General features: G+C 49.5%; 1 protein-coding gene across 1 annotated transcript in view; it reads left to right on the top strand.

Annotated features, from left to right (window-relative positions):
- The first annotated feature begins 9,364 nt into the window (after window positions 1-9,364).
- Window positions 9,365-13,563, top strand: part of ELMSAN1 (ELM2 and Myb/SANT-like domain containing 1) — a 64,340-nt gene continuing 60,141 nt past the window's right edge. The window contains exon 1 of the mRNA XM_012656272.1: window positions 9,365-9,450. The gene's annotated coding sequence lies outside the window, so the exon portion shown is untranslated. The remainder of the gene's footprint in view (window positions 9,451-13,563) is intronic.

Genomic DNA, 13,563 nt, shown 5'->3' with positions numbered 1-13,563 from the left:
ACCTGACATAGGAGGGCAAGCAAGGCTTCCTTGAAGATGAGACATGGAAACAGAGTCCAAAAGGACGAGTCAGAATTAGTTGGGAGCATAGGGGTGGAAAGGGCATTCCAGACTGAGGGAACGAACGGCTCATACAAAGACTGAAGGCCAGAGGCCGTCGTGCATTAATTACTATTTTGTGAGCACTGATGGTAAATAGTGTAAAATGACTGGCTCAGAGGGGATGCAGAGAAGATTGGAGAGAGAAGAGGTGGGAGGGCTTGGGAGACACCAGTTCGTAAATGTCTTTAAAATCCATGCTAAGGAGTCAAGATTTTATCCACAGGCCAGCGGAAAGATCCTACAGCATAAGCAGGAGAGTTCCACTGTCAGGTTGTACTTCAGGAAGCTGACTTTGAATTGTACTTGAAGAAGGACAGGAGTCAAACAAGACCAGAGGTTATTATAGTTGTCCAGTCAGGCCGTGATGGTGGCCTGAGGTGGGGACTGATCTGATCACGTCACTGCACAGGAGCTCACCATCAAACCAGAAAATGGGTGGGGACCAACACACCCAGCTGAGTCTCAGACGGTCAGGGGTCAGCACTGTCCCAATGCCAGGCAGTTGGCCAAAGTCTGAACACACAAGTCGATGATAGAAGAAAAACCCAGCAACAGGAAAAAACTTTAACCCCTGAAGGACTGGATGAAAAAAAAGAGAGAATTTTGCACTGGACAATCGGGGACTGGGGAGATAATGGGAAACTTGAACCACGAACTGGGGACCCTGAGGCTGGCAGCGAGAGGGAGGATGCTCATCTGTGAGACAAGGTTAGAGGGCTGCTTTTGTGTCCCCTTTCCTCTCCCTCCAGACACTCCCCACCAGCAGGTGGATTCTGTTTAATCCAGTCTGGCAATGCAAAGAAGTCCAGGTGACATCTGTACATACAGTGAGACACTTCCCGAGAGAACGGAACCCTAAGCTTAGGGAATCGAATCTTAAACAACGGGCAGTAAGCATGCCTGAACTTTGCTCTGGGAAAGAAGATCTCTTAAAAAAGAAAGTCTGGAACAAAGGGCAGTTAGGGACTCTGCTTGCAAGCATGCAGACAAGAGAGAGACCATGGAGAATTGTCTCCTGATAAATGTTTTTGTTTTTTTTTTTTTGAGACAGAGTCTCACTTTGTTGCCTGGGCTAGAGTGCCACGGCGTCAGCCTAGCTCACAGCAACCTCAAACTCCTGGGCTCAAGCGATCCTCCTGCCTCAGCCTCCCAGGTAGCTGGGACTACAGGCACGTGTCATCATGCCCGGCTAATTTTTTCTATTTTTAGTTGTTTGGGCCAATTTCTTTCTATTTTTAGTAGAGACAGGGTCTCACTCCTGCTCAGGCTGGTCTCGAACTCCTGAGTTCAAACGATCTGCCCACCTTGCCTCCCAGAGTGCCGGCCCCAATAAATGTTAAATACATACAGTATATAGAAAGTGAGCTCACAGTCCTCTGCTACCCTAGAAGGCAAGGGATGGAGAAGATGGGGAAGTAGAAGCCCAAATCCACTAGTCCAGTCTATTCTTTTTTTTTTTTGAGACAGAGTCTCACTCTGTTGCCCAGGCTACAGTGCCGTGGCCTCAGCCTAGCTCACAGCAACCTCAAACTCCTGGGCTCAAGCAATCCTCCCGCCTCGGCCTCCCAGAGTGCTAGGGTTATAGGCGTGAGCCACCGCGCCGAGCAAATCCACTAGTCCAGCCTATTCTATATTGATTGTTATCGATTTCAGTTACGGAAAGAGTATTTGGAGGTTTGTTTGTGGATTTTTGGCATGTGCCTCATTTTTTGATGTATGTAGCCCTCAATTTACTGCCTTTGCATAGCTGTTAGAAATCCCTAGAAGCTCCATGACTCCACAGATGGGAGAAGAATATAACCTTCCAAATGTTATCTGCTTCCTGGAAGTGATGCATGCTGGGAGAAGCTGTGGTGGCCACACTGCAGCTGGTCGTGGGATGCTCACCCATCTCTTGCATCATGTCCATCAATACCTAAAATTAATGTGGTAAGGTTTGCCAGTCATCGTGATACAGTCAACAAGATTCCTGACTTGGTCTAGTCTCTGAAACCAGGACTAGATGGGCCATGATGTAAGCTGTTATTTGTCATGTGGGCTCCAACTCTGAGGCAGATATTTTGTATCTATAACCAAGACCCAGAATCCAGGCCTCTGGTTGTCAGGCCTCTCAAGGCTGTTAGTTTTTTTCCTCTGCCTGGAGGAGAATAAATTCTTAGGCTAAAGGGAAGGCTAAAGTAGCTCAGGACAGGAATTCACAGATACTGCTGGAACCATACCAGGACCTGGGATGTGGTCCATGGGGGAATTCTGCGGCGTTCCGCAGGTCCTCAGCCTCTTTGCGACCATATCAGATGGGAATGAGCCCATTGACTGGACTCAGGCAATGAGTTCCTGGCGGGTGAGTCAGTGACCACACCCTCCAACTGGGGGCAAAGGGCAGAAATTATGTCAGGAAACCAGGCAGAGCCCAACACGACAGGGCAAAGGCCATTCGAGTGGGATAGCCTTAGATAGTGATTCTAAAGTAGTGCTTTGGGGGCCATGGATGCTCCAGCTGATGTGGTGGGATGCTCTAAATATAAATATAATATAAATACAGACAGGTGTAATGGCACAGGCCTGTAATCCCAGCTACTTGGGAGGCTGAGGCAGGAGGATTGCTTGAGCCCAGGAATTTGAGACCAACCTGGGCAGCATAACAAGACCTCATCTCCAAAAAAAAAAAAAAATATATATATATATATATATATAAAACATTTAGAGCTGGCTGTCCAAAGTGGTTCTTCCACCTCATTGCCTCCTGAGGAGTTCTATTTGAAATTGGGAAGTAATTTCAGGGTCCCTGGGGTCTTTTGCCCTGTCCAAGCAATCCGCAAACTACAGCTCTTATACAGTTTCTTGGAGCTACCATGAACAATTTCAGTTCACAAAGATGCCCAAAGAGCTGTAGCCCCTTGTGGACTCTATATATTGCCACAGACGGGGTTTCTTGCCGTAATCCCCAGATATTACTACACCCAGAATGGGAAGACTTCCTTCTTCCCAAAAGAAGCTGTAGCCCCTAAAGTAATCTCATGAATGCTCAGCAACCTCGTGGCCTGTGAACCCAAATGACACCTTCCACATTATGCTAAGACTGATGTCCTAGGACCAGCATTTATTACTGGCAGAGGATTGTGAAAAGACTTCCTCCCCACTGTGCAGTGAGCTCTGAACTTTGAGCTGTGCCTGCCAATAAATATTCACTGGTCTCAAACAGAAAAAAGCCACCTGTGCAAGGTGAAAAAACAAGACTCCAACATTGCTGGCCACCTGGATCCCAGGAATGCCGTGTAGGTTGCCTTGATCCTTGGGTTTGTGTCTGTGTTTTTCTATTTGGTGTAAAAAGAAAGCTTCCTTTACAAACTCTGGGTGGTTGTACAGCCTTGCTGGGCTCCTGTGCTCAACAAATGCACAGAATTTCCACAACAGCTTTTGACAGCTGACTCTGGTTTACTTTTGTTAACCATTTCTACACTTGGCCTCCACACTGTGGCCTGCTAGACTAACAAGTCTGAGAAGAAGCTTCAAGTAATGCTGTGTGAATTAGAGATCATCCCTAAGCCAGGGGATGATTGCATTTAGATTGTACTTTCAAGATACTGTCTTAGACTTTGGGACCCCAGCCATCGGGTTTCCAGTGGCTTGTTACTTTGGAAACCTTCTGGTGACCTGGCATCCTGGGACTTTATCTGGCTCACCCAGGCTGGCTTTCTGCTTAAGTTCTGACATGAAAACTAGGGCTTCTAACACATGGTGTAAACACCTTCCAGAAAACACCAGATTTAGAAGACATCACTGCATTAGTTTCTTATGGCTACTGTAACAAATGACCACAACCTCCATCCTCAAAGCCAGTAATGTTGTATCTCTCTGGCCATTCATTCTTCCATAATCACATCTCCCTCTGATCCAATTTCTCTTCTGTCTCCTGTTTCCACTTTTAAGGACCCTTGTGATTACCTTGGGCTCACCTCGATAATCCAGGATAATGTCTTTATTCTAAGGTCAGCTAATCAGCAACCTTAATTCCATCTAAAACTGTAATGTGAATATGTAACCTAACATATTCACATGTTCATTAGGACACGGACATTTTCATTTTGTTTTGTTTTTTAGAGACAGGGTCTCACTATGTTCCCCAGGCTGGAGTGCATGGCACGATCGTAACTCACTGCACCTAGAACTCCTGGGCTCTGCTGCCATGGTAGGCAAACTTGTGGTCCATTCTTCAGCAAAGCCAACCGCCCCCCCTTCCTCCCCCACCACACCACTCCCAGCCAACTTGCTGCTCATCTTCCCCTCTGCTGTCACTGGTGCAAACCCCTGATCCTCCCCTGAGCTTGCTGTAGGGTCACCGTGCCCCACCAGGGCAGTCCCACAGCAGGCTGCTGGCTGTCAACGAGATACCCATGCCATGCAGGAACTGTGGGGCTTAGGAAAGCTAAGCCTCAGAGCTCCTCTCCGCCTACTCAGGTTTGACCACCAGCTTCACTTTGACATGGCTGCCCCAGGTTTGGTAGAAGACAGCCTTGCATTCAGTTTCTTCCCAGAATCCCCAGTGAGGAGCTGGGTAAGAGCCTCCTCTGTGCTTGGAGTAACACTCATTAGGTAATGACATCCAAGACCTGGGAAGCAGGAAAAAGCATGAGCTGCATCTGATCCTCCTCTCTCTCCTTTCCCTTTTCTACCAGAAAGCAGGGTGAGTTTTTCTCCACTTTGGCCTGGCCTTGCTGCTTTGGGTGGAAAAGGCCTCTGCTCTGTTAAGAGAGGGCTCAAGGAGCTAGTCATTCAGGCTTGGACTTTGATTTACTAAGGAGGGAGAATTTGGAAGGATTTTGAAAATCTCTTATGTCAACAGCTAGTTTCTTCAACTATATAATGGACAACACCTTGATGCCTGGCCCGTCAGAGGCCCTCAGTGTGTGGTGGTTATTTATTACTCTCTAAACCCAGCCTGAACATAGGAAATATGTTTTACATTCTGACCTCATACAAATATACATATATTTATATTGTACACAACTGAAACAAATGCTACATAAAACAATACTTATTACTTAACGCAATGCATCCTGATAATTATATGTATATATGTATGTATCTTTTTTTTTGGCAGAGGGACGGGGTCTCACTCTATCACCTGGGCTAGAGTTCAGTGGCATCATCATAGCTCACTGCAACCTCAAACTCCTGGGCTCAAGCTATCCTTCTGCCTCAGCCTCCCGAGCAGCTGGGACTACAAGTGCACATCACCACACCCAGCTAATTTTTCTATTTTTTTGTAGAGACAGGGTCTCACTGTTGCTCAGGCTGGTCTCGAACTCCTGAGCTCAAGCAATCCTCCCATCTCCCAGAGTGCTAGGATTACACTAGGAGCCACTGTGTCGGGCTGCAAAGCTCAATTCTGATACTCCTCATGCTGCATGTAATTTATGTGTCATTCTCTCCCACTAGGGAGAGACTGTCCTTTTCATCTTTGCTCCCTGGTATACCCACTACTAGACACTCAGTGAGTGTTAATTGAAGGGGCGAATGAAAAATGCTTGTTCATGTGCTCAACACGACAGAAGAGGATGATGATTCCTTTTATTGTGCACACAACATCTAGTGTAGTGGTGGAGACAGACCTAATCAGTGAGCAAGCTGGGCTCAGGGAGGGATTCCTAGGGACATTAGCACATACACCTCCTGCAGAGAAGACCCAACTGCATGAAGAATGAAGATCAGAGACTGTAACCGTTTCCCTCCCCTTGATTTTTTTCCTGAACTGACCTGTTTGCATCCCCATGCTAGAATGCCTTTATGTCCTCCACAGTCATTTAATTATATAAAACCGGCTGTGCAGGCTCAAAATTTGGGGCATTTGACATTTTTGCAAAGCCATACTCTAGGAAACATGCCCATTGCTGAATACATTGGATGTGGTTTAAGTAGCAAAGCAAATGACCTAACAAGGAATATATGTGCTGAGCGTAGTTCCTGTTAAATTAATAGATTCACGTTCTGGCACATCTACAACCTCAAAAGTCATAGCAACCGGATGACGGCATGGCAACACGGCAGCTGCGGCCACTGCACATGAGAGAAATCAGAGCCTAGTGTCTCTGCAGGGAAAACAGAAACAGCCTCTACAATTGCCAGCTTGTGCAGGATTGGCTGAGGGGAGGGGGCCATGGGGGCAATGCCTGCTCTGGTCAGGGATGAAGGAGTATGACAGCTCTCCTGCTTCTTAAAACTTTGTTTTATATTTTAAAAGTAAATAATTTGCTCCAGCCAGAGAGGAAATGATGCTAAAAGATACCATCGCGTGGACAGAATGTTCTTCCTAGCCCTTGAAGCAGTGTGGAAGTGATCCTTATCAGAAATAGTCCTCGACTTGCTCTTCAACTGCAGGTCCACGGCCTTACTTTCTAGTTTCTTAACTCCTCACCAAAATCACCTACCCCTCTTGGCTGCCAGAGCTGAAGACCTTTCTTGCAAGCTCTCCTTCCAGGACCAAGGCTATGCTGAGGCCTCAGGGATCTGGGTAGATGCCCTGAGAAGGAAGAAGAGGATGCCTGGACAGATGTCAATTCTTGTGACACAAAGACATCTGCATGTGCTGTCAGGTAGGTGACACCCAATACCAGGGCTGTCTGGGGCAGAGTGGCAGTCCACACCCTCTGACCTAGTTTAAATTCAAAATTGACCCTTGCTCTGCAACAGGAGTGAGAGCCGGGTTCTCTGGTCTCAGGATTTGTGTGTTATACTTAGATCTGGTTCAGGCCCCTGCTTTTTTTCTCCACGTTCTAATTTCCAAGTGAGGAATCGAAAAGTCCATTGAGGTTGGCTTCTCTGTTGGCCTCTGTACTAAGTTACCTGTGGCTGTATAACAAATTACCTCAAAACACAGTAGCTTAAGACAACAAACGTTTATTATCTTACAGTTTCTGTGGGTGAGAATCCAGGCAGCCTCAGTAAGGTGCCTCTGCCTCAAGGGATCTCCTGAGGTTGTACTCAAGCTGTTGGCTGGGGTCGAAGGTCTTATCTGGAGGCTTAACATGGGGGGAGGGAGGAATCCCTTTCCAAGCTCACTCCAAGTGGTGGCTGGCAGGCCTCACTCCCTTTCCACAGGGCTACCTTGCGACCTGGCAGTTGGCTTTCCCCACGGCGTGTGATCTAAGAGGGAATGAAAAACAGCACCCAAGATGCAAGCCACAGTGTTTCGTACAACCTCATCTCAGAAGTGAGGCACATCACTTCTGCCATATTCTGTTTGTTAGAATCGAGTCAATGGGCTCAGCCTACACTTAAGGACAGGGGATTACACAAGGGTGTGACTACCAGGAGGCAGAGATCATTGGCAGGGGACTGTCTTAGAGTCTGTCTACCACATCCCCCACAAGAGGCCCCTGGTACACCAGTAAATGCCACCCCATATAGAGAAAAAGCAATTTATGTGTAAGTGTCAGGCTTTCACACATTTACACTGTCTCCTAATTACTCCTGGGCATGCAGAAATACTGAATATTCATGAAATTGTGACTGAGAATTTAGAATCACATACGGAACAAAGAAATATTCTGCTATTGTTTTAGCAAATACGGAGTATCAGATAATTGTCTTTATAAGCCTGGCTGACATATTCTCTCTACTCATTGGTTGCCTTGGGCAGAATGCACGGAAGGAATTACTTCTATCTATTGCAAAATTGAAACGGGCACCATACTACCACCACCATAGTGTGCTGCAGTACAAATTTTGGAGAATTATAATTATTGAGTCTAATAATGCACTTATTTCTCAAAGTAATATTATTTTTCTTACGTTGTATTATACACTTTGTATTTATAATGTGCCATTAGTGGCTCAGCAAAGCAGGACTAGTGCACAACAGCTGCAACGTGGATGGCTTCGCGTTGCTAGGGGAGCTTCAGTCTTCATACTCCCAGTCTTCGGGTGATTCTGCGGCTTTCCATGAGGTATTAACTCAGACCTGGGGATCATTTCCCAGATGTCATTTTCCATCAGTCTTACTTCCACCTTTCTGGACAAAGCCTTCACTCAAGTCTACGGTTTCCTGTGCTTTAGTAAAAAAGGTGGAACATTAGAAGGGGGAGGTTTTATCTGGCCAATGTGCTAGTAGGAGCTGTACTTGGGGAAAAAAGGAAAATTGTTGAGCCCTAACTGATGCTTTTGAACCACATTTTAAAAGGTCCCTGTTTTTCATGACAAGCTACAATGAAGCTAATGTTTCTGTTATGAAAGCCCTCCACTGCAGTTTCCAATGTCTGCTTTTTTTTTTTTAAACCACAGCAAAGGCTAAACTGAGTGTTCTCTCCAGCCCTATGGGCTCAGGAATTCCTCCTTGAAGTCTGCTGTTTAACCACTTGGTTGCTACTTATCAGAGGCCCAAAAGGTGTGTTTTTGTTGTAGTTTTTAATACGGTGAGCAAATTTATTTTGGGTAACGATAAATTTCAGAATTACTATTGCCTGAAGCTCCTCTTCCCCGGACTCCACCCTACCTTCTAAGTCACTTTTGGCCGGTGATGAAACACGGAATGCATCAGGCCCCAAAGAGACCTGTGGATCTGAGCATAAAGGAAGAGGTGGAAACCATGGGGGAGAATTAGAACAGAAACCATTTTGCAGCCCCAACTTGGGCGCTGAAATAGCCCCCTTAAATGTGGTACGTGCACGTCCTGCGCGCTTACACCCAATGGGAATGACGAAGGACAATCGTGCAGACCTTTTGGGGGAACGTGGGGACTGGCGACCCTTGTTATAAGGCCCAACTTAGGCATTATTTAGGAAAGCACAGAACAAACGGCTTTCAAACATGACCTTTCTAGCCCCAAAACCAAACTGGAAAACTTTTTCTTTCCCCTCCCCCACCCTTTGTGTCCGGGGGATGTGCGTGTCCTGGAACCCCACCTTTCCGGGGCCCCTTGAACTAACCCTCTCTCCAGTCCTGAACCCTACCGCCACCTTCCAGCCCAGCCCGAGAGAAGGGCACTTCAGCGCTGCGCCTCCGACTGCACTTCTTCCGCGCGGGAAGGACTCGGCTGGAGCGAGCCCTCCGGGGGTGCCGGCTAGGCGGCCGGGCGCGCAGGGCTGCCGTTCCCCTGCAGCCGAGGGTGAGCGGAGCCGGGAGACAGCGCCCGGGCCCCGGGGCGCGCGGAGCCGGGGGCGCGGGCGGGGCGGGCGGCTGCAGAGCACGGCGCGCCACCGCGCGAGCTGCTGGGTCACAGCCCGGGCTGCGCCGCCCGCTCCGCGAGGAAGTGACGACTGCGCCGTCCCGAGAGCAACAAAGTTTGAGCCTGCGGGCCGCGCTCGCCTGCGCCCCGCGCCCCTCCGAGCCACCCCGGAATCCCTCGTGCAGGTGAGCCGCGTGCTCGGCGCCCCTCCCGCCACCGGGGCGCCGACGTGGGGCTCGGAAACGTCCCGGGGCTAGGGCGGGGATGTGGCGGGCCGGGTTGGGCCGGGCGCCGAGGTGCCGGGGGCGCTGCAGGGGGGAGCTCGGCGGCGGGGGTCTGCGGCCCCGGGCTGAGCCCCTCTTGTCGCTGATCTGCCGCGGGAGTTAAAGCAGCCAGGGCTGCAGCGGGGCCCGCTCCAGGCGCCGTTTGCGAGAGCAGGGTTGCGGGGAAGGGGCTTCCTGGGGCCTACGGCTGGGGCGACCCTCCGCCCCGCGCCCCCATCCCTGCAGGCTGGGCACAGCCCCCTCCCACCCCCTCCCGGTGTTTCCCTGGGAAACGTCCTCTTCCTCTTCGCAGCCCTCGGCGAGGTCGCAGGAAGGAAGTTAAAGGAACTTTCCTCCTACTTTTATTTGCTCGGCCCTCCAGGGACGAAGAGCAGAGCAACTTGGAAGTTTGGGAAAACAACCCTACGCATTTCCAGAAAACAAAACCCGAATTGCCCTCAGGTCCCCTTTAAACAAATCGCTCCTGACGCCACCACCCTCTCTCCTCCCCCACCACGTCCCTAACCTGACAGTAATCTCTAAGGCCTAACACTTTGCAATTTAGCCATAAAAGCTGTCAGCACACCCACGTACATATGTGAGTGTTTTCTATATAAAACTCAGAAAGCCGCTTCCAGTGGACTCTGTGGCATCTCGTTCTTTTCTGTTTTCTAAAACTGCTAGGGCTGCAGGAATGTGCTTGGGAACGTTGATGGTGGTTCCCGCCGCCCTCGGTAGCCTCGTGTCGCAGGGCTTTTTAAAGAACAGCTGAGAAGTTTATGACATCCCAGCAGAGAGTAACTCGAGGCTGGCGGGCCGGACGGGTGGCGAGACTGCAATTGTAGCGGCAGCGCCTGGGCAGCGGCGGCGGGGACACGTTGGTGTGTGCAGGAATGTGCGTCCGAGCCGTGGAGACTCCGAGATGGGATGTCTGGAGGTTGAATGGTGCAGTTCCTAGCAGCAGCTTCCTGCCGGCCTGTAATTACAGCGTGATTGCACAGTCAGGCATTGTTGGCCTGGATGTTTATACATAAGCTATTGTGCAAGACCTCGGTGGTGGTGAACAAAACGCAGCTTTGCATTGCAAATGCCCAGGATAGATCTGGTCCCCAGCTTCAGTCTCTAAGTTTTTTTGCCCTTTAACCTCAGCTAGGTGACTTAATTCCTTACCTCTCCTCTACCTTTGACAACTTGCCAAACGCCTGAGAGGTGGAGTCCACTCAGGAGGTCAGGGTCCCTTGACTCCTACCTTAGGCAACCTGAAAACTATCCCAGGAACTGTACCCTTATTTGTGTCTGGAGAAAATGTGGGATGATGTCAGCAGGAAAAGGAGATGGGAGATGGCTATCAACCTCCCTAAACGGAAAGCTGTTTGAATTAGCAAAATTGCGCGGGTGACTGGATTGGGGCTGGCTTGCAAAGAGGACTGGTCAGATCATGTGTGACTGAGCCGGTGAGCTAGACTTTAAGCCTCGAAGTGTTAGCTGCAGAACTTAGTAGGTGTTACGTCTTAATTCTTTTATTATGTTCTGGGCAGAGGGGAAACGTGCTCAGTGGCCAAAGGAAAAGTGCTGGGACTTTGAGACTGTCTGTGATGATGTCTGTGTGGGGAGGAGGCAGGGGAGTGACTCGGGCACAGTTTCTCCAGAGGGGCCCCCAGGGCCACTTCCTGAGCAAGGCCTGTGGCATAGATTAGGGCAGGGGTCCTTATATCTACTGAGATACTGCCCTGCAGGAAGGGAGTAGAGCCTGCAAGTATGGAAGGAAGGCAAACTGTTTCTCCTGGAGGGCCTCAGAGGTGGCTAACTCTAGTAGAGGGATTTAAAACACAGTAAAAAAGCATGTCCTGGATTTGTGCACGGCCATTCTTCTTATACCCCAAATCTCCACCCTTTCCCTGTCCTAGGCAGAAGACTCTCGTGGGGCAGCACTCAGCCCTACTAGGTTGCTGTATGACCTAGTGGCACCACCTCACTGCAGTGCATGGGCACCGATGACCCTGGCACACTGGAGCTCCTCCATGCCTGGCCTTCTATCCAGCCAAGCTTCTGAACTTCGCCTGGAGCAAAACGCTGTTTTGCAGCCTTGTGCCAGCTATATGTCATGGGCACAGTGGCCATTTGTCAAACCAAAACATTAGGGCACAATCCCTGGCAGGTACCTATGTGCTTCCAGAAACTTCAGGACAAGCATGTAAAATCAGGACAGTTCTGGAAAGTCTGAGATGTATGGTCACAGTTACCACAGGGGAATGAGGTTTAGAGCAAAAGCACTATTATGGGAGAAGTCACCCCAGGTTTTACAACCCCCTGTTTTAGGAACATTTGGGTTTTTACTGAACTTAACTGTAAAGGTCCTGGTTAGCTTCATCACCTGACCGGGACCACTTTAGTGAGGGCCTACTGGTGTACACAGCGCCAGTCTTGAAGGGCAGGAGAGGGGAACATTCCCCTCTCCCAAATGAAAGACAGCTTTGAGTTTGCAATCCTTTGAGTTCAGGTGGAACCTACAGAGACCAGAAGTGTCCCCAAGCCCTCCAGGAGTGTGGCTGGGAGCGTGGAGGGGAGGAGCCCCTTGCAAAGGCTGGAGAAAGAAGGAAGCCGGGCTCCCTGGAGTTGTGGAGCCACCTGGAGCAGACTCAGGCCCACATCTGCAGTTCCACCTGGCTGATTTTGGTGCACAACTCAGGCCCTTTCCCTGGCTTGCTAGCTTTGCCTCTGCATTCGCAGACCTTGCCCTGCAGTTGTACACAGCCTACTTTGAGCCAGAAGCTTAATCCTAACTTCCTCTCCCATCTTACCTAAATGCTGATTTATGGCTTGAAGTTGCTGCCCAGTTTATAGCCCCTGAGCAGCCCTGCCTGCTGCCTCGTCATGCACAATTAGTTACAACATTGAAAAACCTCTGATTCAAAACTTGACAGAGATTTTAAAAACAATTTTATTATTCCAAGAGGAAAATATGTTGGAGGTGATGAGGGAGCTCAGCTACTCTGGCAGAAACCCCCAAGGTGCTACTGAGAGAGGCAGATGGAGGCCTTTTATGCTATCCAGGCCCGATATTTACATTTCTACTCATCTGCCTCTTCCCTGCTGTCTCACTCTCTAAACCACAGCCCAGGGTTTTGACATCACAACTCAACTCCAAAAAAGGAGTCAGAACACCCCCAGCTAAAGAGGGCATTCCAGGCTCTTAAGAAAGCGCTGCAGTTTTTCAGATGCTGTGGCTGCAGTTCTGTCCAGATTTGTTTCCTTTTTTAAAATGTGCCTCCCTTCATTTCTTGTTCTCACTGAAGCATCTCTTTGTGAGACCCTTAAACCTTCTTTTTTCTCATGTACATGACACAGGGTAAATGCTTTATGACTTTCTGTCTCAAGTGCCACTTGAAACACACACAGGGCTTTGAAGAAGCTTCGGATAAAGGGCTGCTCTATAATCTCACTTAAAATGCCTGTTTGCAAGGGTCACCCTCCTGCTCAGCAGCCTTCAATGGCTCCCCACTGCCTGTATGGTAAGGATCAAACTTCTAGGCTGGCCAGCCAGAGCCTTCCACACAGGGGTCTGGCCTCTGCTGCTTTCCTGCTCTAACCTTCGGCTCTGACCCAGTGACCCACTCTGTGTGTTTGTCCAAACCACTGGTGGCAAGCATCCCTACCTCCCATGCTGCCCCAGAGGCCTGGAGTGCCTCCTGCTTCCTCTATTCCACTGGGCTCAGTCCTGCTCCTCTTCCAGCCCTGTTTGTGTTCCCCACCTTGAGAATCTCCCCTGTCCCACCCTCTGGGCCTCCCTGGGGGACTCCGGTGACATCCACTCAAGCCCTGTGCTGAGGAAAACCTAGAATCCTTGTCTAAGGATTTTCAGCTTCTCCTTTGAGCCTTGGTTCCAATCACACCCTTTGTTCAGCTCCTTAAATGTGCCTTTGGATGGATAAATATTATCACTTTTTGGCCGGGCGCGGTGGCTCACGCCTGTAATCCTAGCACTCTGGGAGGCCGAGGCGGGTGGATCGCTCAAGGTCAGGAGTTCGAGACCAG

The sequence above is a fragment of the Propithecus coquereli genome, unplaced genomic scaffold (assembly GCF_000956105.1).
Source record: "Propithecus coquereli isolate 6110/MARCELLA unplaced genomic scaffold, Pcoq_1.0 Scaffold5, whole genome shotgun sequence".
NCBI lineage: Eukaryota > Metazoa > Chordata > Mammalia > Primates > Indriidae > Propithecus > Propithecus coquereli.
This window is presented reverse-complemented; position numbering and strand designations above follow the sequence as displayed.